Raw genomic sequence first — 21,372 nt, forward strand, 5'->3', positions numbered from 1 at the left:
TACAATACAGGGAGACTGCCTGGACCCTCTGGTGCCAGAGGGCTTAACACGGTATTGACAGGGCTGTGCATATTAACTCCAGATCAACCTTCTGAATGAACACAGGCACATTTGAACTTACAAGGCTGAAAATCAGCTTCCACAGTCTTAAAGGAGTTATTTTTAGTAAAGATTGTTGATTAAAAAAGAAAGAAAGAAAGAAAAAATCTCATACCCGTACATACTGCTGAGATATGAGCTGAAGGAAACTCTCCTGTCAGATCTGTTTCATATATGTTACAAGAACATCAAAACACAAAAGTTCAGCAGGGCATTATTATCTTTTTTTTCCCTTTCTTTCTTTCGTGGTTTTTTTTTTTTTTTTTTTTTTTTAAATATATTTTATCTGAGAAAAATTCTGGAGGGTGCCAAGTCCAAACGAATCTGGAGGTATCCCTTAACGTTGAGTAATAGCTGCTGATTAGTTTGGCAGAAGCAGTTTCCCAAAGCTCTGCAAATGAAAGTTAACACGCTTTGAGGCAGCCTTGGAAAAATGCAGCAGGGCTTCTTGTTTAGAGGTCTGTGTGCTGGGCAGCACTGTGCTCCCAGGCTCATCCCATGCTTGGCTGGATAACGCTGCACTCGCTGACTCTTCCCTTTGGAATGAGCGAGGCTCTTCCCACAGCCAGGTACGAAGCAACGCGAGGTGGGGCAGACACTGCTTTCACTGGTTTCCAAAGAAACTCACACTTTTTTTTTTTTCCCCTTGGCTGTAAAATGCAATTTCAAAATGCACAGTGAAAAGCAAATGAAAACACGTAGATGAGAAATTGTCTATCATCTTGAAAGCCTGCTTGTCATTGCATAGTGAAGAGATTCCTGATAGAACCAAATTCATAGAATCGTAGAATCATGGGACCATAGAATGGATTGCGGAACTTTAAAAACCATCCAGTTCCAACCCCACTGCGGTAAGCACAGTTGCTATCTGCTAGATCAGGTTGCCCAAAACCCCATCCTGGGCCCTTCCTCCTTGAAAGAAGTCTTGATTTCGGTAGCACTAAGTATTTTGTAGACAAGTGTCTTTTTAAAGATTTTTCTTTTCTCAAGAGTCTAACTTGAGACTTCCTTAGCTGAGAGAAACAGGTTCAAGATCTCAAGAAATCTGGTATAGGCAAGGTTTTTGAATGGAGGTCTCTCACCTTCTGGTTTAGTTCCCATGACTCTTGGCAGTTTTGGAGTGCCTTTCTCTCAGCACATCTCAAGGCCCTACTTGTACTCCAAAACAGAAGCCCAAATTTCAGAACTTCAGAATTGTTTGTGAAATTACATCAGGGATTTCCATTGAATTGTAGCATGTTATCATTTAACAGTATTGAGATGGAAAATGTTCCTCGCCTTGCAGTAGGCTAGCCCAAATGATGATGCTATTCATGATTCAGGAGTTTATTGATACAAAATGCACCAAAATATTTTGGGAACAAAAAAAGAAAGGTCAGTTTCAGGAAAGGAAAGGCACTGGGGCCAGTTATTTCATGGCTACAAAAACAGAGTTGTTAACAATTCCCCTGAAAATCATTTGTCAGATGCTGTGAATTAGTTTTATAGTACAAATATAAAAATACAATTCCATTCCCAACCCAGTTTCCTTTGATGTGGATTGTTTTCCCTAGTGGGACTTTCCATCTTACAAAATCTTGGAGTACTCATACTGGTGGGAGGCATGTGCCTTTTTGGTCTATAATATTTCTGTGAATAGTCAAAAGTAGGCAATTCTAAAAATGTTTATAAAAAGATTTGTTTCAGTTCTTCGTGGTCTGTTTCCATTCAGACCTCGTAACATTAACACAGGTGATTCATTTGTCTCTAACCTGTTCTGCTGCTGCTAGTGATCTCTTGTACTGACATTGGACATGGTTGTCTGCCATGGAGAGCACTGATCTTCTCCAAATGCAATAAGATAGTCTTTTCTGCTGTTTGGTTTGACAAAACACAATATTCCTTCTTACCCATAGCCAGCAATAGATAACAATGACTCTTATATGGCTTAATGATTCACATCTGCAAGATAGGTAAGGGTGGTGTTTGATGTTTTAAAACAAAACCCTCCTTAGCATGTCCCTGGATGACTCTGTACTTTGTGCGGTTGGAGATGTGAGACTATTCTCATGTCTGAAGAAGCACTGTATGGTATACATCTAATTAAAAATCATCTTTTTGATTGATAGTTTTCCACATCAAGATGTGAAGAATCTGCTTCTAATTCTTGCTTTACCACTCTCTATGTCATCTTCCCCCTTCAGGATTTTGCAGTAGCTATACTTCATATTTTATTTTGAATAAAAAACCTCAAGTTGTTACTTGAAATCTTGGCTGATGGTACATTTGCTTCTGTTTTGCAGAGTTGTGAGGTTAGAATGGATTATCAATACTCTCTTGCTGACAGATGCTGTCTGATTTGAGAGATCTCTAATGACTGAGACCCTAAAGACTCTCCCAGCAGTCTACTCTTGCTGTCAATATCCTAACCCATGTCTGTTTTGAATTTTCTTGGTGGCAGCTTGAGCCCATTACTTCTCCTGTCTTTTCTGGACATAGCTAGTACAGCTGTCCCTTTCTCTTTGCAGCTTCTTTATATGTATGTGTTTGAAGATTATTGTCATTTCTCCTCTTATCCCCAGTGTTCTTTTTATTTTTCCCTTGATTCATGCAGCTTTCCTTTGCTGATCATGTTTTCAAGATCTCTGGCCATTCTTGTTCCCACACTCTCCAGAGTTGTTCCCCATTTTTCTTTAGGTGTAACCCAAAAAACTCAGCACTCTGCTCATGACAAGACCTCCTTATGTCTTTAAAGCTGTAATTCTCTCTATATATCACAGAGAAATGCTTGGAATATTTGTGATAGGCCTGCCCTTTAGTCTCCAAGTTTTGTTTGGTGACCAAAGTAATGACTTTTTTAACATATGTAGCATTTATTTCCTAGCTGTGTTTTACTAAATACCTTGCATCCAGTTTCAGTTTGGGTAACCATATGCTGACAGAACATGCTTGCTAGCTCTTTGATTCTGTATCTGCAGCAACCAGGAGTGATAAAGGGCCATTGCTCTGGAGATTTTAGTATTTGTTGAGTTAAACATTGCAGAGCAGTCTAGCATCCCCGCCCTTGTCATGAATGAATCTGGAAGGAATGAGTTTGAAGTCTTGCTCTGGTTGACCATAAACCTTTATTATATGTGGGATGTTCCTCGTGGAGAAAGGGAGGCAGTTGCCTCCCAGATGAAACAAGCAGAATTCATCAGCTTACTCACTGCCCCATGGAGCGGTGTGCAATGGGAGTAATTCAGGGTGCCTGGCACCTGCTGGAGCAGGGAGGCTGGCTGGCAACCATAAACCCACAATCAACCTTGATGACTGCCCTTGGCACAGGCTGTAAATAACAAAGGCATTTATTTTATTTTTTCTACGGGGATGGGAACAGTAGTGAGAGTAAACAGAGGGAATTAAAAGCATCATCTTGCTGCAAACAGGTAGTGGCATGCCCTGGGCTTTCACTGCTGCCAGTCTGTTCCTGAGCCCTCCGCAACAATTTGTACTCAAGGAATGTTGTCTTATGTCTTTTCCCTCTACCTTGTCCTCACTGCAACAGGCAGAGGAGCAAATCTTTACAGAAAAAAAAAAAAAAAAGAAGAAGCAGAAAATAGAAGAAACTGAGGATAACCGCTTAAGATGGCTGTGTAAAACCTCCTCTTGCTTCCACCTTTATAGCCTCCTTTCTCCTTTCTTTATAGCCTCCTTTCTCATCTATATCAAGGGATGCAACCATAAATTCCTTCCAATCTCAGTGAAACTTTACTTTACATTTGCTTTTATGACATGTTCTTATAACTGGCACTTTGTTCCCATTACATCCATTGTTTTATTGTGTTATTATTAATGCTCAACCCATCAGCCGAGACCTGTGATTTCTGTTCTTTCCTCTGTAAGGGTGTGTGTGCTTGACCTATGGGTGAATATCCTCGGTCAGGTTGTCAGTGACTACAAAGGACATCATGAAGTTATTGCTAAAGGAGTTACCCATTAAACATCGTCATCACAGTTCTTCCTTTGTGCTGGCCATAGAAATTACTGGCCACAGTTGTAAGAGTGGGCTTTTGCAAATAGGAGGGCAAGAGAGGCAAAGATTGTATTGCTGCTTTTAGTCTCTTGTTTTATGAGAGATTGATTCACCAATTTGGTGATGAATCCCTTTTTCTGAATTTGTAAGTAGGTAGAGTGGTCTTTTTTTGCTCCTTGGATGGACAGTGGTTAGAAATACCAGCTGCTGTAGATGAAAGCAAAGGAGTCAGGGTCATTGGCTCTGGAGGGGCTCTTGGCTCAGACTCTTCTGGGATGAGAACTGAAGGTTTCAAACTCTTTGTTCACGTTATTGTCCATAGCTGATACTCTAGGACATTTCCAGAACTGAGTTTAGTTCAAAGCAGTTGGGTGGACAAAGCCAGGGAGCCTTTACTTCTGAAGCTGTTAATTTTACTTCTTTATACATTTTTTTCCAATGGACACTTGCAGAACTGTAAATTGTCACACAACTGCCCAGGTCAGGATAGGAATGTCTGACTGTTGATCAGTGCCAGAGGGCAGAAGATTAAGCCTTCAATTAATTGAACTTGTTTTACCTCCATGAGATTTTGAATAGCTGTGATTTGCATCCTTCTTCTTCTTTGCCTGGGTGTGACCATCCCTGCACTGCAAACTCTGCTCTTCAAGTTACATGCTTCTGCTCCTACAGTCTTTGGAGTTTGTACTGTAAAACGCAGTAAAAAACGTGATTCATTTTACAATTTAAAATGAAAACAAATGGGAAATGTATATAAAATATGACTGTTTGTAATGGGAGAATTCACATCTACAAGTATTTTTGTGGAGAAGTGTTTATCCTCCAGTAAAACAGAGGTGCTAGATGAGTGTGCAATCAATTCTTAATTATCCACAAGCAGTTTATGCAGGTTGTGGATTAACTGTGCTGTGGAGGCTCTGACACTTTACTGGCACTGTGCAGGGGGTCCATCTGCACTCGGAAGTGCAAGTACAGCATTCCGGGACTGAGTCCAAAGCTTTAGCAAACTCTGTGGCAACACCGAAGTATGTCCTGGCTCCAGCAGCATTTATCCTTGTGGTTGCAGTGTTGCAAACATACCTTGAGTTGCACATGAGCTAATACACCCTGTTGGAGTGGAGTGCAGAAATACCTAAGAGATTGTGCAAAAGCCAGGTTGTATCTGGCAAAGCCAGGGCTGAATTAGAGCTAATAAGTCTGGCTAAACTTAAGTTGACTCTATCTGGAGTCAATCACAGAGCTGACCGGTCTTCACTTTCAATGTATGTAATGTGCTAAAAGATATGCAGGCTGTGTCTTGGCTGTGCTGCTGGGAGTGACTCTAAGCTTCCATCTGTGGATGCCTCTCAGAGTTCGTCCCAGACACCTATTGAGCTGAAAGCTGGAAATGTAGCAGTTCCTTTCTCCCTTTTCTCTGTTTTTCTGTACTAAAGAATGGTTCTCCTCCCCAGGTAAGGTCCAGTAACAACTCAAGATGCTGGTATTCTCTTACCTATAAACCACAGTTACTGAAACTACATAGGAAGCACATGGATGGCATGCAGCATTTAAAGTGTGCATGTCACACACGGAAGGTTTTCTGGAAATTAACTTCTACTGAGATGGTCTGGAAATGACTGTGTAGCACAGGTTGTGTCAGCACAATCCTGTACATACCATCATGAAGTCCATGACATCATAATTTGGAAAGGATTTGGCTGAGCATATTGCTAAGGCTAAAAACACCCATGTTTATACGTTTGCCTCGGCTTAGCACTTTTCCACCTTTTCTTCTTAAATTCTCCATCCTTTTCTGCTTAATTTCCCAATCTTTATACGGTCATGAAGAAACTGGATATGTCACAAAAACATTGGAGGGGAAAAAGCCATAAATGAGTCACTGAAAATACTGATAAGGTCGTTGATACGGAGCTGATCCATAGCTTCCAGCCTTCCTGTTTTTCTATTCCCACTCTTCTTGCAGCTTCTCAGGCCCAGCTATATCCCTCTTCTGTGTTCAGAGGTGGTCCAGAGGGATTTCTTCACCTCCCTCTAGTGAGGACATATGCCAGAGTCACTGTGCCAGGATGTCATAAAGTCTTTAGCACCTACAGCAACCCCTAACAATTGTCAGATCTACTTTTAGCAGCAACCAAAATGTCTTATCACACTCCTGTCTTGGTGACAAATTAAAACTGCAATTTGATTATTACCATCTTTCCAAATAAAGGGTTGGGCGTTGCTTCCCCTGACCCTGATTTCAAAACTGGACTTGACTTCAGTGGAAGCAGATCTAGCCTTAGGGTATATTTAGAGAAAGTAAGTAGCAGCTATTTTCCCAGTGTTTATTTTACATTTCAGGTTTAGGCATTTGCAAGTGTGGTTTCAGTTGGACTTTGTATAACTAGGGTTGTGACTAACAATAACAACAGGCGAAGCTGTGACTTTGCCCCAGTCCCGGAACAAGAGGCCACCCTTTCCCTAGAGTCATGCAGAAGGCACATGGTGACTCACACCCTCGTAATTCCTCTTCTGGGTTTCCCCTCACTCTGCGAGAAAGGAACTGTTTTCTGTTCCATACTTGTCTTTGCGCATGGTCTCAGCCATACTGATCCCATAGTTGCAAAGTGTTCCAGGAGTCCACTTGCACAAAAAGCCGTATATTAGAGGGCTTAGCATGAGAGGAAAGGTGAGCTCTGCTATAATGCAGGACATAAAGCTCCATTTCTCTCTGCCTGGAGCGCAGACCCAATTTTCTTCACTACGGAAGGCAGTGTTTTGGGGTGAGAATGCTAGCCTGTGCACTGATTTCAAGATGCACCATGAATGCATTCTCTTAGATTCCATGTGACAGCACAAGCCCTGTACGTTGGTCAAATGATTACACAAAGTGCCACAGAGCCTTTTTCTGTGGCAGTCTCACACTTCAGTTTTAACTATTCATTTACTAAGCCATCTGCTTCCTTTCAGAGGTACCATCCACAGGTGCTGATGTGTAATGGATTCTAGCACATACATGTCTTGTCTTCTTGAGTCGTTATGGTACTGTAGCATTCATCCCGATCTGCATTCAGCAGTGACTTGCAGAGTATATTTATGATTAATGAGGGTGAAAAGATTTGAAAACTCCTGAATGTTTTGCAAACTTCTATCAAGTCTACTTGGCTGTGTCATTCCTCCACGTCATGTTCAGAGTCTCTGAATGTAGTTAGGGATATCCATTTGGAGAACAGATCAAATAGACTTTCTTGGACTCTGCTTTCTTCAAGTGCGTCTTGCTATTATTTTCTACAAGCTCCACTACTCATCACCTCCACATTTCTCTCTGACAGATATTCATTTTTAGGGAACTGCTTCACCAGTCATTTGATTCCTTCCAAAGCTCAGGTATTTCTGTGTTAGGGGATTGCTAGATTAGAGGATTATATCTATTTCACACACATTAAAGTTCCTGTTTTCTCACTAAAATGCATATAGATTCATCAAATAACAAAAAATATGAGTGTCAGCCAAATGCAGTTTGTTGGTTTTTTTTTCCATGCAAAATCACACATAGTACTTTAGAGCCAAATCCAACATAGAATGTGGCAGATTGAAGACAAACTTTTCAAAAATGTTTAGCTGTTGTTTCCTCAGACAAAAATTTTAACTATTTTGATTTGGATTTATGTTGTTATAATTCTCATTTATGCTAAGATCTCTCCATCACATCAGAAATAATGCTTCGACCATTGATGGTCAGTTAGGAATCTGTTGGACAAAGGATCCCTCTACTCTGTGATCACCCGCCTACAAAAAGGAATACCAGCCTTATGTCTCACTGACTCCTTACTGCCTACTCAAACTGCTCCCAGGATCCAAGTAAAACCTACCTTGGGCAGCCCTAGTCTTTACCTAAAGGTGTATGCAGAGACCTGGGTTCTGGTGTTCTGTGCTGCAATTCAACAGTGGGTAATCAGTGATTATGGTTTCAGCATGAAAGATTCACCATCTAGCACTGATCATGGTTGTCATTTCTCAGCCAAATGGACAGTTACATCATCCCTGCTCTTTGCCCCCTTTGCTGACTTCCCACACAGCTTCAATTTAGGATGCAGCACAAATGGTGCAGACTCTGAAATGAAACTCATTGGCTCTGATCTGAGAGCAGCGCCATGCTTCTGTCATCTCCACAAAAAATGCAGCAATACACATATTTGGGAAAATGTCTATAATCTGAAGCTCTGAGACTAACCAATTCAGTGTAGTGGATCATGCAGACATTCTTTGAAAGTGCTCAAACACCACTTACGTGAGAACTGACTGGAGAACTGATGTAGTGCTGGCACTCTAAGTAGGTGTAGGCTGTTTTTCCATCCAAAGCATTTAACTATGCAACTGGTCAAAACTAGGATTAGACTGCAAGCAAAAAAGTTTCCAGGGTTTGTGGTTAACTCTCATAGGATGCCAGTGGTGCTATGCACTTAAGTCACTTCTTAAAAAACCACAACAACAAACCCCCCGCATAAATGTCCGTGAATTTAACGTGACTTTGCGTGAAACTGTTGTTCCTCTCAGGCGTCCTCTTCTCCCTGTGCAGTGCTCAGGCTGCTCCCCCCTCCCCAAAACACCTCCATCCCCACTGCTGGGAGCACGGGGACAGCCGCGGCACAGGCAGGCGGCCTCAGGCCTACAGCAGCGCCTGCACTGTGAGAGCGGTCCAGGCTCTGCGGCCGAGGGCAGTGTTGGCTCATGGTGAGTTTTATCTTCTTTCTGAGCTCCCTGTCCCAGTACATAAACAAATTTGTTTTTGTTTAAAGACTTTCCCACACAAGCGCCTGCCAAGTTCAGAGGACTGCTCTTTGAGATTGATCTCGAAGATTTTTTGGAACAGGGGATGAGATTATATAATAAATTCGGTTAGTCTCAGTGAGGCGGTGGGGAGATGCTGTTTCAGACTGCTACATAACAGCCAAAAGGATTAAGAAAAACTGAGAGAATCCTTAGAGTGTGAGTGGGGAGGAGTTGGGTTTTCAATTTAGTACGTCTTGTCTGGAAACATTCACAGAGAAGTCATCTTTACACAATAGGACGGACGAAACATTCTCAGAACAATAAACCTACACGGATTAATTTCTCTTAGAAATTACCCTCATTCTCTGCTCGGACATCTTTTTAATATACTGCTTGTCATAAATCTTGTGTATCTACGATACATCGGTTCCCACATAATAGCCCACTGATGATTTAGAGAATTGTCATTTGTCTTAATGCATGGGGCAGTGTTGAAATTCCTGTTGTTTGCCAGGCATCCTGGCATCCTGGTGCTTGTCATCCACTTCAGGTCTCACTCTCATAAATATCAAGCCCTCAAATGCAATGATTAGAATGCAAGAGAGAGAAATTCCTTTATTCTGTCAAAATTTTTCGATTTCCACATAGAGCATTTCTTTTCCAGTCTGAGCCCAGTAACACAGTTTTCGGAGAAACAGAAGTTTAAAGGGCAGTGTCCAACCTAAGATCTGGCCTGGCATCAGGACACCGTGGCAGCAGAAGGCTGTGTGCTGGTGACGCTGACAGCCCTCTATAAATAAATGCAGTACAAATATATAGTAATGATGATGGCAATCATCTAAGAGGCCCATGGGAAAATAACTTAATGATGTATCTTGAGAATTTAATTAACTGTATTTGCATACTGCACAAGGAACTGCATCCATTTTTACAGCTGCATCATAGTGAGATATTTCTTAAAACAGCACTTGATTTTGATTACAGTGCTGTGAAGATCTTGGGAGATAATAGATGTTCCCAGAACTACCTATGGACCATACAGCAAGAGGTCCATCAAGTGCGTGACTCAAGGTTTTGAAGAGAGAATTTCAAGATTTACAATCTTCACTATACAACTGTTCTGACTTTCACTACTGTATGGTGATCAATTCTTAGAGAGAAGGAATTGTTCAGAGCATGTCTATTTAACTATCTTTTTCCATTAAATCAGAAATTTTCCAAATAAACCTCAAAAAAAATTCCAATAGCACTCTGAAAATTAAGACACATTTATTATATGATATGCCCACTTACTATAGGTTCCTTTAGTGGGAGGAATTTGGTTTGATGTAAATGTGACATTGAGACGTGTTCTTTTTAATTACCAAAAAGCCCCAACCCAGTCAATATTCATTTTGCAAGGTGGGAAGGTGTTGGGTGTTTTCTGGCCACCAGGTATCCTGATAATGATGAGATGATCAGAGAAGGATGCAAGAGAAGGAAAAGGAAGGCAATCATCCTGAGAAAAAGCACAAATGTTGGACTCAACAAGCCTCGTATTTCTTCTCTAATTTTGGATATTGTATGGTTCCATGACTGTAACATTTGTGCTGTCACTGTGGCAGATAGTGTTCCCCAGACCTCTTTTCCCCCAGGGCTGTTCTGGGATCCATCTCTTCCATGGTTAAAAATGCCAACCTCAGAATTGCTATCCATCTTTGGCTATTCTACTTCAGGACTTTCATCATACCCTGTGGATGCTGCTTCAGGATGGACTCAAGTCCTCACGGTGTCCTTCATCTGCCTGCCTGCAGGCCATGCAACACTTAGACATACTGTTCCTCAGGTAGTGATGTTTCAGAAAAGTGAGCAAAAAATGTTCCAGAGAAACTCTGAGGGATTTAGGAACTTACATTCTTCAGGATGTGGAGCTGATTACTCAGTAGGTGATTTTTCTTTCTTCTGAGTCAATGTTGAACAAGTAGCTGGCTGGGCACATCATTAGTGGGGAATGTGATGTTCTGGTTCTGCCTTATTCATGAGCCTCCTGTTGGAGGTCCTGGCTGCTTTTCCTTAGGCAAAAACAGTCTGGTCTTGAGAAACTGAGGCCAACCAATTCAGCCAGCTGTGCTTATCTGTGCAGCATCGTTTGGTTATGTTGGCCATACCTTTTAGTCTTAACTGTTCTGTGGTGTTGCCAAGCATTTTAAACAGGGGTGACAAAATTCATTTGGAATTAGCTTGTCCCAGTGCTATATAGTCTGCAGCTACTTCTTCTGGCTGTTTTCCAGCTGACTTAAGTCAGTCAACTCCTCTGACACTCTTAGATGAGGTCTCATATCAGATGAATGCAATGTCAAAGTCATCATTACTGTTAGAGAGGATGGATATATGCCACTCTGTAAAAACCTGGGGAACAACTTATGCTCCATCACTTCATAAAAAGGGAAAAAGCACTTTCTGCACTTATTAGATGTGATTTATATCTAACAGCCAAAGCAGGTATCCTTGTGATTACTTACTTTTGTAATGAGACACTTTCGCTTCCTTTAAATGCATTAATTTAACTTAAGGCTGCCATCAAGTACTTGGAAAATCTGAAAAACAAGACAGGCAATGAACTTCTTCCCGCTTTTGCCCTTTTTTAGCGTGTGCGGTTGGAGAAAATATTTTAGAGCATCTGTTCGCCAAATTGCAAGCCAATCTGCTCCAGTTGTAAAAACTTACTGTGTTATGTATCATTCCCTGGAATCAGAGCTAATGAAACTTGACACAATAATATGGTCAAATATAGCCCCTATGAATAAAGCTGTTGCTTTTCTCATACTGGTTACTCCAAGAAAACAAAGACTAAGAGTTCATGCCCCAGTTGTCTTTCGGACCCTATATAGCAGGAATGTTCATAAGATGCCTTTAAATATAATTCCTACTTCCTGAACAGCACTCCTGCTGTAAAGACTCATAGGCAGCATAATAAGATGATGCAGCCTCATAAATAGGCAAATTCCAGAAAAATGCACATCCACATGCTTCTAACTGTGCCCAGCTTCTACTAGTTATACAGATCATTACTTCCTGCAGTTACTTCTGGAAATCTTGGTCTTTTGATCATGCCATCATGTTTTTAAATGCACTTTAAGAAAACACAGCCTCTACATGCCTACTCAGTTTGGTGGGCAAAATAGTCCTGAAGTGATCCAATAGAAATTATCCATCAGTTTTGACTTGCTCAGTGTGAAAGAGGCTTGTTGTTCAGTTAAATGATACCTGTACTAGATATCAAGGCACTGGTTCTAGCTCTCTGAGCTATACTCTCAGAAGTGACATGAAGTCAGTGGTGCTGATTCTCCTCTGGTACCTTGGTGACAGAATCATTGATCCTGGAGTCATAGAATGGTCTGAGTTGTAAGACAACCCAATTCAAATCCCCCTGCTGTGGGCAAGGCTGCCACTCAGCAGCTCAGCTTCCCATGGCCCCATCCAACCTGGCCTTGAGCACTTTCAGGAGTGGGTCACCACAGCTTCTCTGGGCAGCTGTGCAAATGCCTCACCACCCTCCAAATAATGAATTTCTGCTGAATGTCTGATCTGAATCTCACTTTTTCATGTTAAAAACTGTATCTCTTAACCTGTTGCTATACTGCCTGATAAAGAGTCCCTCCTCATCTTTTCTGTAAGCTCTCTTTGTGTACTGGAAGGCCCTCTGATCCTTTGAATTACACTGAGTTACTTCTAATCAGAATGAATGAGGTATCCATCTTTGCTTTGATGTGAGACAAGGTTTTAGTACTGAAAAAACACATATTTAGGTAACAGCAAGTATACCCCGCTTCCTCAGATCTGTCCTGCTCACTTGTTGGTGATGTACTGTGTCTTCATGAGCCAGAGAAATGGGTGTTAAAGGTACGGTTGCTCCTCATGTGACTCCATCTGTCTTTAAAATATTGAGAAGAGTCAAGATTGAATATAAAAAGTTGTTTCTCTTGGAGAGTTTTAAAGTGCTCATGAATTGCCAAAGAAAGAAAGAATATGTTGCCAATGCAATAAATGTCTAATATGTTACTACTCTGCCAGAGCTCTTGCATCACAGTCCCTCTTAGACCGTATAAATCTGCAGTTCCTTCCAAAGTCTACCACAGCAACAGCATCCTCAAGCAGATTCCTCTCAGCACCATGGTTAAGATAAGCAATTACTAGGGGAACGTGCAGATGGAATGAAAGAAAGGGAAGTTGTCTTCTTTCCCTTAGAATAAGTATTACTTTATTTTGATAGATGGACTCTATAAGCTTTTTGGACTAGGAATAGAAAGAATAGTTTTGTGTGTCAAGTTGTTATGCTGATTTATACAGAGGCACCCTGATAATTTCAATATTGTTGTCTAGGCTTTGTTCATATGCAGGGTAGTTTTCTACTTTCTTTTCTATCTGATTCCCAGTAAATGGAAGGTTTCCATGTGCTGTCAGCCCTTTCTACTTCACCCATTTGGTTCAAGAGCAAGTTTACTGAATTCTCCAGCAGCTCATGTTTATTTTCTCATACTAAGTTTGAGCGTAAAATTAAAACATTTCATTTGTCCTTGGCAAGTTAAAATGAGCATTATTTATACAGCACAGTAGGGGTCTGTATTCTTTATGAACAAAAAGAAACTGAAATACTATGGTGTGGGGTGATGCGCTGCCAAGGAGCGGATCTTGCTGACCACACCAGGCACAATGGAGCATGTATAGGCAGAGCTCACATAGCTTCACTGGGAGCCTTGGGGCTGTGTGCTCTGCTCTTCCTGGCTGGTCTGTCTAATCAGGCACTGGAAAGACATCAGTACATTTGAGGAGACTTTGCAGAGCATCTTGGTGCCGCTTACATTTCTGGCACCAGCTCTCACAAACACCATCAGCTGGATTTTCTGACGCCTCATTGGGGTGTTGCCAGCAGTCAGGTCACAGTGCTATAGACCTCCAGGTGGAAAAACAGCCTGTCTTCAGCTCTGCAGGTAAGCTTTTACCTTTTCTACAGAACTCCAGGCAGGTGTTTCTCATAGCTGAAGCAAATAGCATCAGGGAAGTTTACCACACTGATGATTTGACTCAGTTATCATAAAGCTGAATTATGCTGTTAAAATGTGTTACATATTTAAACATTTCCATATAGCTTTGTTACTTAAAAACAAAATTCTTTATGCATTCAACTGTAATTAATTTTAACCTGATGTGGAGGCTGAAAGCCCACCTTCAAAAGACATCTGCAGTCTCTCCTAGTCTGGTAACACAGACAAAAGATCCTTCCCATTGCTGAATTTAAGGTGGGAATGGGTATAATAAATTGTGAAAGTTTCAGGAAACTGAGACAAGTAGGAAGTGAAAATAGAACATTACGCCATTTCTTTATGCATGTTTCCTAGAGAATGTGCACATGTACCCATGAGTGCTTCAATACAAAATAGTCCTCCTAAAAATAAGCTGGGCCCAACCTCTTGCCAAGTTTCACCCCTTTATTAATGCCTGCAATTTCCTGAAAAATCAGTGCCATTTCCAAAGAATCAAATCTAAATCAGGTTACAGCAATCCTGTGAAGGTGCGCGGTACTCACACAGTTTAGAGCTAGGGCATTACCATGAATGAGATTTCTTCTCATTTTGCTCCTTTGCTATGGTACTAGATAGGAGTTATATTTATGATCAAGTAATTTGCTGTAAGTTGTTATAACTTCCCCGTCAGTTTTACGCCATGAACTTTAGCATATGTCAAAATCAGACTGCTCCATTTTTAAGCCTGTCATAAAAACATAAAACATATTTTGCTGGAAAAGTATTCAGTCACTTGAATGTCTCTCCATTCTCCCCAAACATGAAAAAATGCAAGTGGGAAGTGCTCACCTAATGTACAAAAATAATGTCTAATAGCTGGAAAAGGTCTGAAGATCCTTTCAACTGCAGGTTAGAGAGATGGTTATCTCAGGGAGGACATTCCTCATCTTTTCCATATGTTCAAAATAAACTGCCTTCTGTGATTCCGAAGCTCCCTTGGCAGGAGAGGAGAAGTGTTGAAATATCGTATTTCACAATTTTCCAGACCAAATGCTAACTTATCTGAACGATACATTGCTGTATGATGCAGTAAATAAGCTCCTCAGTCCTTTGGAAGTAGATAATAACTTTAAGTTTTCATTGCTTTATAGTCAAAGAGGTATCTTGCCGTTATCATAAACGTTGAGCAAACAGTGATATGGAGCCAAGGATCTTTTTTTTCGCTTGTAGGAATATCTAAATTCTCTGCCTCATTGAAGGCAGCCAATTATTCCCCTCTCATCTGTATAGCGACCAACAACTAACTGAAACATTTTGCTGTGGATGAGACGTCACTGACTACAAGAAAAAACCTATTCTTTTAAACAAAGCTTTAACTTCTATGTTATTTGAAAAGAAGCAGTATGAGTGGCAGCATTTGGTATTGGCAGTGTGCAGAAGCCTTTGTCCTACCATGTTACGTGTGATTGTAATTCTGAGTAATGCTAGGGGAATCACATCATCTAATTTGCACAATTTCTTTAAGTGTGAACACAAGATCTCGTGTATTTCTCATTGCAAAATATATCCAGAAAACTCACACTGTTCACAATCATTTCATCTCCATAAGGGAGGATGGGTAGCATTTTGGTACATATTTGTTACTTCTTTAGCAGCCATCTTTCCTGTCATTTATTGTGTTTTAACAATCAAGAACACTTCAAGAGCTTTGTTATTAGAAAACACATCGGTCTTTTTCATAATTCATGTTCTTTGTATGCTGTCTTACCATGAGCAATACAGAAACATCTCCATAAGTGACTATGAGATGTCTGATACTTATTGCCTTCCTCACTGCTTCAAACCAGATAATTTCTACACTTATTTGAGAAAGATTGCAACCTCTTCTTTTTCCGTTGTTCTATTTTTTTTTTTTCCCTTTGATGTAGGAGTTTTCTTGACACTCTGATGAAACAGTATGACCTTAGCTGTCCCAGTCCTGGACCATTGAGAGATGTAACTTGAGCAAATAAAAGTATATAAAACTTAAACTAACCTTTAAATCATGATGGTTTTGTCAGCTTTCAAAATCCTGTGAACTAGGTTGACTGATCCCAGTCTGTGCATAGTACAGACAGTATTCGGAAAATGATATACAAATATGAGATAAAATAATTATAATTACAAAAAATTTTCCTGTGTAGGTTCACCATAGCAGCAGCTCTTTTGGTAAGCAAATGACTTTGAAAATTATTTTCAAGCACTTCCTTGCTTTTTGTTCACAGTAAAATTCACCCTTGTACATTTATTGTTATGTTGTTTTAAACAAAATCTAGGACCTTTTTTTTTTTGCTAAAAGTGCTGCATAAGTGTAAGATATAATTTTTTTAAGATCATGAAGTCAAGATTCCACCTGAAAAAGAAGGTGTGGAAAAGCGTGGGAAGGTTCCCACACTGGGATCTTAATTCACGAGGGTCCCATCAGAAGATCTGTCTCTAAGTGAAGTGCTGGTGGAAGAGGTTATGGGCTCCATATGGACAATGAACAAAGCCAAGTCACTGGGACCAGATGGTATTTACCCAGTGGTTGAACAGGAATCCAGGGATGAAATAACTGGACTTTGATGTTTAATCTTACATTTAATCTTACATTTAAAACTGCTGTCTGAAGATTGGAAGTTCGCAAAATGACACCATTTTAAAATTGAGTAAACAGCAACAAAAAACCCTACCAAAAAAAACCCAAAAACCATCAACAAAAAAACTTTTGTTCAAGGGAATTTGAAGAGAACTATATATTAGTAATTATAATGTCTGCATTTGGGCAAATCTGTAAAAACATGCGTAATAAACATGGACATAATGAGAAACATAAATAATAAACTTGGACAAATACGCTGCCCTGTAAAGTCAACGTGACATTTGTAAAGAGAGGTCTAGCATTAAAATGCCACTGAAATCTTATTTCTCTGAAGGAGCCAACTAGTATATAAATAAGTGATGTCCCACTGATTTAGACAATTGAATTCTTAAACATCTTTCAGCAACACCATTACCAACACTTAGAAAATCAGAAAAAATATAGGATATGAGGTCTTTATACTCAGAAATAATTACTGGAAAGATGGGAAGCAGAGAGTAGAAAAAATGGCCTATTTCCACAGCTGGAATGTTATCAGTGGAGTTCCAGATGGTCTGTTCTAAAATACGTGATCAAAAAATCCATACAGGATCTGGAAAGAGCTTAATAGTAAGATAACATTGGTAATGCTACTGGGCTATTCAGAATAGTAAGGTGATGGCTGACTGTGAACAACTGTAGAGAATTTTGCAAGAATGGGTGGTAAAATGGAAGACAATTCCATATAAATAAACATAAGGTCATGAACATTGCAGAAGGAATTTGAAAAGCTTGTGTAAAATGCTAAGGGTCAGCTACTTATCACTTCTGTTCAAGATGTCAGGCTTATAACAGTTATGTGAAAAGATCACGTGCTTGTGCAAAACCAAATCAAATGTTAGGAAGCATTAAGAAAAACGTGTGGAAGAAAACTATCATGGTACAATCCACTATAAACCTATGCATCTAGAGTAGTGTGCAGGTCTGCATCCTCCCTTTGTCTTTGTAATAGAGGACCATGTCTCCCCTTCCTTCTTCTCTGCAGCAGAGGAGAATTGGGTCCCAAGACCTAGGGCAAAGGAAACTGAAAGGGAGGAAGAGACTTCCACATACGCAGCTGATGTATGAGTGATGCTCTTCAGTTTGAAAAGGAGAGCACTAAGGGAGAGTTATGGTAGCGGTCTTGCACAGCCTTGGATGAGAGGGAAAGAGAAAACAGGAATGAAAATTTCCAGCATGAGTTCTCCACTTGGAAGCTTCTAGGATTTGCCAGAACAATAGAGCCCAATACAGAGCTTCAAAGCAATATTGCTCAAAAAAACCTTCTGAACCTTTTCCAAAAGCATATCATGGCATATATGTAGGAAACATTAACTGCTTACTGTAACTGCTGGTTAATATTTTCTGATGGATTCTTAGGTATTTACCAAGATTACAAATGTGAGAAAAAAAAAAAAAAAAAAAAGCCTGTGGTCATTTCATTTATTATAAATAAGGCCTGGAACACAAAGGCATAGTGGTGTTTTGTTGTTTTTCTTTTATTTCAGATATGTGAAACCATTTTTTCCTGAGTTTGGATTAATTATTTACTTAAGATGTGATGAAGCCTATGACAAAAAAATGATTGCCTGATTGACAAGACTCATTTATTCTTTTATGGAGTGATTTACATGATATATAGATTTATATGATCAGTGAACGAAATTAAGGGTAGTTGGGGTACTCCAAGCCAACAGGCAAAGAGAAGGTGGCTGGAAGTGCAGAGAGGGCAGGGGGAGTTAGTACACCTGGAGGAAAAGGCAAGGAGTAGCTCATAAGAGGAAAAATCCTATAAAGGAATTAAAGAGGGAAAGTGTGGCAATAGGTACATTTCTACACTGTCTGGGTCTTAGGTATCAGTTGTACCAGCACATTCATAATGTCATTCTAGTTTTAGTTGATTTTTAAATTGCTATTTTTATTTTTAATACTTACTTGTTTGTTTAATTTTAATTTTTAATCTCCCTACCAAAACTAAACACTGCAAATTCTCCGGGACACAGACATTATGCTGTGTGATTTAGACAGTGCCTAGCTCTGAGTGTCGATGACCCCATTGCAGGGATATGCTTTTGCAAATAAAAGATGATAGTAAAGAGTTTTTTGGATATGAAATCCTGAAATCAGGCCTCGATTCTAGATGGTTCTTTGGTATTTGTTTCTGTTATTAGTATTCTTTATTTGAGTAAACAAAAGTATTAGTTCACCTCATTAAAATCAAAGAGAAAAATCTGAGAAATGTGACTCAGCAGCCAAAGTCTAAAAATTTACCTTGAAATCTTATTGGCTATCTTTGTGAGAGACGTGTAAATCTTCCTTAAGTTGGCTTTTATTTCTGAATTTGGCTCTGCTCCTGGAAATCTTCCCTGAGAGGCCTCCGTTGCTATAAATGTTGCAAAAGGAGCCTTGCCATTGGCAATGCTGTTCTAATTATTTTCCTGATGGGTCAAGAGTTGCTTTGTGGCCCTCTCAAGAGAGCCTAGGTTGTATTCCTAATTCATCATTTGGAGTCATTCCGGACATCAGGCTCTTGCTGCCAATCGAAACAACTGTGTGTCTCAAGGTTGAGCTGTCAGTCTGTCCACATCTCTGCAAACAAAACTGGTTTTCCATCTTATGGCTGTGATACAATGCGATGAATTCCCTGATGGGAAGGAAATGGGAAACTGAAACTTTAAAGAAAAGAAATGGAGAAGGGAGGCTTGGCCTTGGGAACCTTGTCCTTGGGAGGAGCAGTTGTAGCTGACCTTTGCCTGTGCTCTTGTTCTGGGATCCCCATCTAAGAAACATCTTCATCACTCTAATTTTGGAAGAAGACCCAGCTGCCCACTGCACTCTTATCTGAACTGAAGATGGATCTGGGACAAAATGCACTCACTGACTTTGTAATAGGTATCTAGGTTTGCTTGGATAAACAAATGCTTGGGGTGTGCTTTTGAGAAAGAAATTCTGTCAGGAACACACAGTGAGGGCTCTGTTTGACCGTGGATCAGATCATTTTTACAGTAACAAGGCAGGAAGTGCAACTAGACAACTAGAAGAAGTCATCCAGGCAAAAAAAAAGAAACCCCATGGAGCTTAAACACAATTGTTTGTTTTACTCTGAGGTCTGTGCTGTGCACAATCCAACTTGCAGGCACTGCAGAGGTGCTCGAAGCAAGGAAGCTGATAAATGAATGAATATGAGGGGGCAGGAAATGCTGATGCCAACTTAACTGGGTGCAGTTCTCAGGCTGCACTGTAACCTTTGAGTTCTGACTTTAAAAAAGTGTTATACAACCCTGCACAACATGACCACAGCATTTAGCAGCTGGGGGAAGGAAAAGGGAAGGAAAGAGAAAAGGGGTAAATAACATGGTGACTTACTTTGTTTTTAGTTCAACATTTATCTTTAAATATTTTTTTTTCCTCTGAATTAGTTTCAATAAAACCTGCATTGCTCGTGGAGCTCCTTCAATAAAAAAGTCACTGTTTGTTATACGATAACACTGAACAGACTCCAGGCACTCCATTTTCTTATCTTAGATATACAGTGGAGCATAACTCAAGCAAAGGGGAGAAGTTAATGCATCTGTAACACTAGGTAACAGAAGCAACAGTAGCATGTTAGTGTAGTAATAACTCTCACATGTGGAATATCTGAAGATGGGTTTTATTGAATTCAGTTTATTTTACCAGGATAAACCCTTGAGATACGGATCTCATTTACAAGATGGTGTTGGCAAGAAGGAGATTATTACAAGCACATGTGGAAGATAAGTATACAACAAAAAGCGAAAGACCTGTTTATATTCTTAATTAAAATCCTTTTATCACCAAAACGTGAAGTGAAAAGGAAGGCATTAGATATAACTACTCCTTGTTGGTATTTATAGCAACAGCACTTCCTATTTGCGTAGCACATTTATTCCCTGGGTATCTTAATGGTGATCAAAGTAAAGGCAAAATGCTCTCCTTTGGTGCATGTCAGGCCTGGCTATGCCTGCTTGGTCCCTGTGGAGCAACCCACAAGGTCCTAGCATGCTCAGCAGAGCCACGCTGCCATGCAGCCATACTTAAGCAACACTTACAAGCCAGGGCAAAAGCCAGGAGAACACTGACTTCAGTGGAAATTTCAGGAGAACTGAAGGAGGCAGAGTGTAAGCGTTCAAAGTGGAATTTGACCAGGATTAACCCCTTTAATCTTGCTAAAAATACTCCGAGCACAGACATTCAGGACTAGGCTTCTGTATTTCGCACAAAAGGCATTAAAACTTATGTTTATACGAATGCTTTTTTTGAAATAGTTACCTTTTAAGTGACCTCTAAACAGATACCAACCACATTAAAGTTATATGTGGTATGCTGGCACTCGAGCCTATGAGGTGATGAAGTGCTTTTCTTTTCACAAGGCAATTTTGCTTGATAATCAAATGTCTCTGGTAGGTAAATACAAAACCTCTCTCCTCTATTAGAGAGTTAGTATGTTGTGTTTACAATGTATTCTTTCGGTCTGTAGTTAACATACTTTAAATACTCTTAAAAGTAAATGGCTGCCTTCCAGCCAATGACATTTTCAGACTATCGAGTTGCATATTTTGCTCAGAAATGTGGTTCTGGTTCTACTCTGCACCACAGGTTTCCTCTCACTGTACACCTGTAAGCAGCAAAGTCCAATGTGTTTTTCAGCTCTGCGACAGAGAGATGACCAGGCTTCTCCAGCCATCCTGGGGTCTTTCGATGGCTGGGATAAATGTAGTGGAATGTGACATTATTATGAAAGAATGTGGGGCCAAAAGAAACAAAAAAATAGAAGGCCTTTTCTGAATGGGAACCTCCAAGATTTGCTATTGAACACTCATCTGAGCAGTAAGATGTTCAGCTGGGGAGTCTGCAGCAAAACTGTG

At 40.2% G+C, this 21,372-nt stretch overlaps 1 protein-coding gene across 14 annotated transcripts in view; it reads right to left on the reverse strand.

Annotated features, from left to right (window-relative positions):
- Positions 1–21,372, reverse strand: part of GATA6 (GATA binding protein 6) — a 159,650-nt gene that overhangs the window by 21,650 nt on the left and 116,628 nt on the right. For 2 of the 14 annotated variants that reach the window (XR_006167141.1, XR_006167134.1), the window contains one exon: positions 11,347–11,421. The exons of 10 other annotated variants lie outside the window; for them this stretch is intronic. The gene's annotated coding sequence lies outside the window, so the exon portion shown is untranslated. Of the gene's footprint in view, positions 1–9,434; positions 11,196–11,346; positions 11,422–12,677; positions 12,759–21,372 lie in introns of those variants that run through there. 2 more of the 14 variants (XR_006167132.1, XR_006167142.1) reach the window with 2 other exon arrangements.

The sequence above is a fragment of the Centrocercus urophasianus genome, unplaced genomic scaffold (assembly GCF_019232065.1).
Source record: "Centrocercus urophasianus isolate 14NV4802_14NV808 unplaced genomic scaffold, USGS_Curo_1.0 seq_11, whole genome shotgun sequence".
NCBI classification, from domain to species: Eukaryota; Metazoa; Chordata; class Aves; order Galliformes; family Phasianidae; genus Centrocercus; species Centrocercus urophasianus.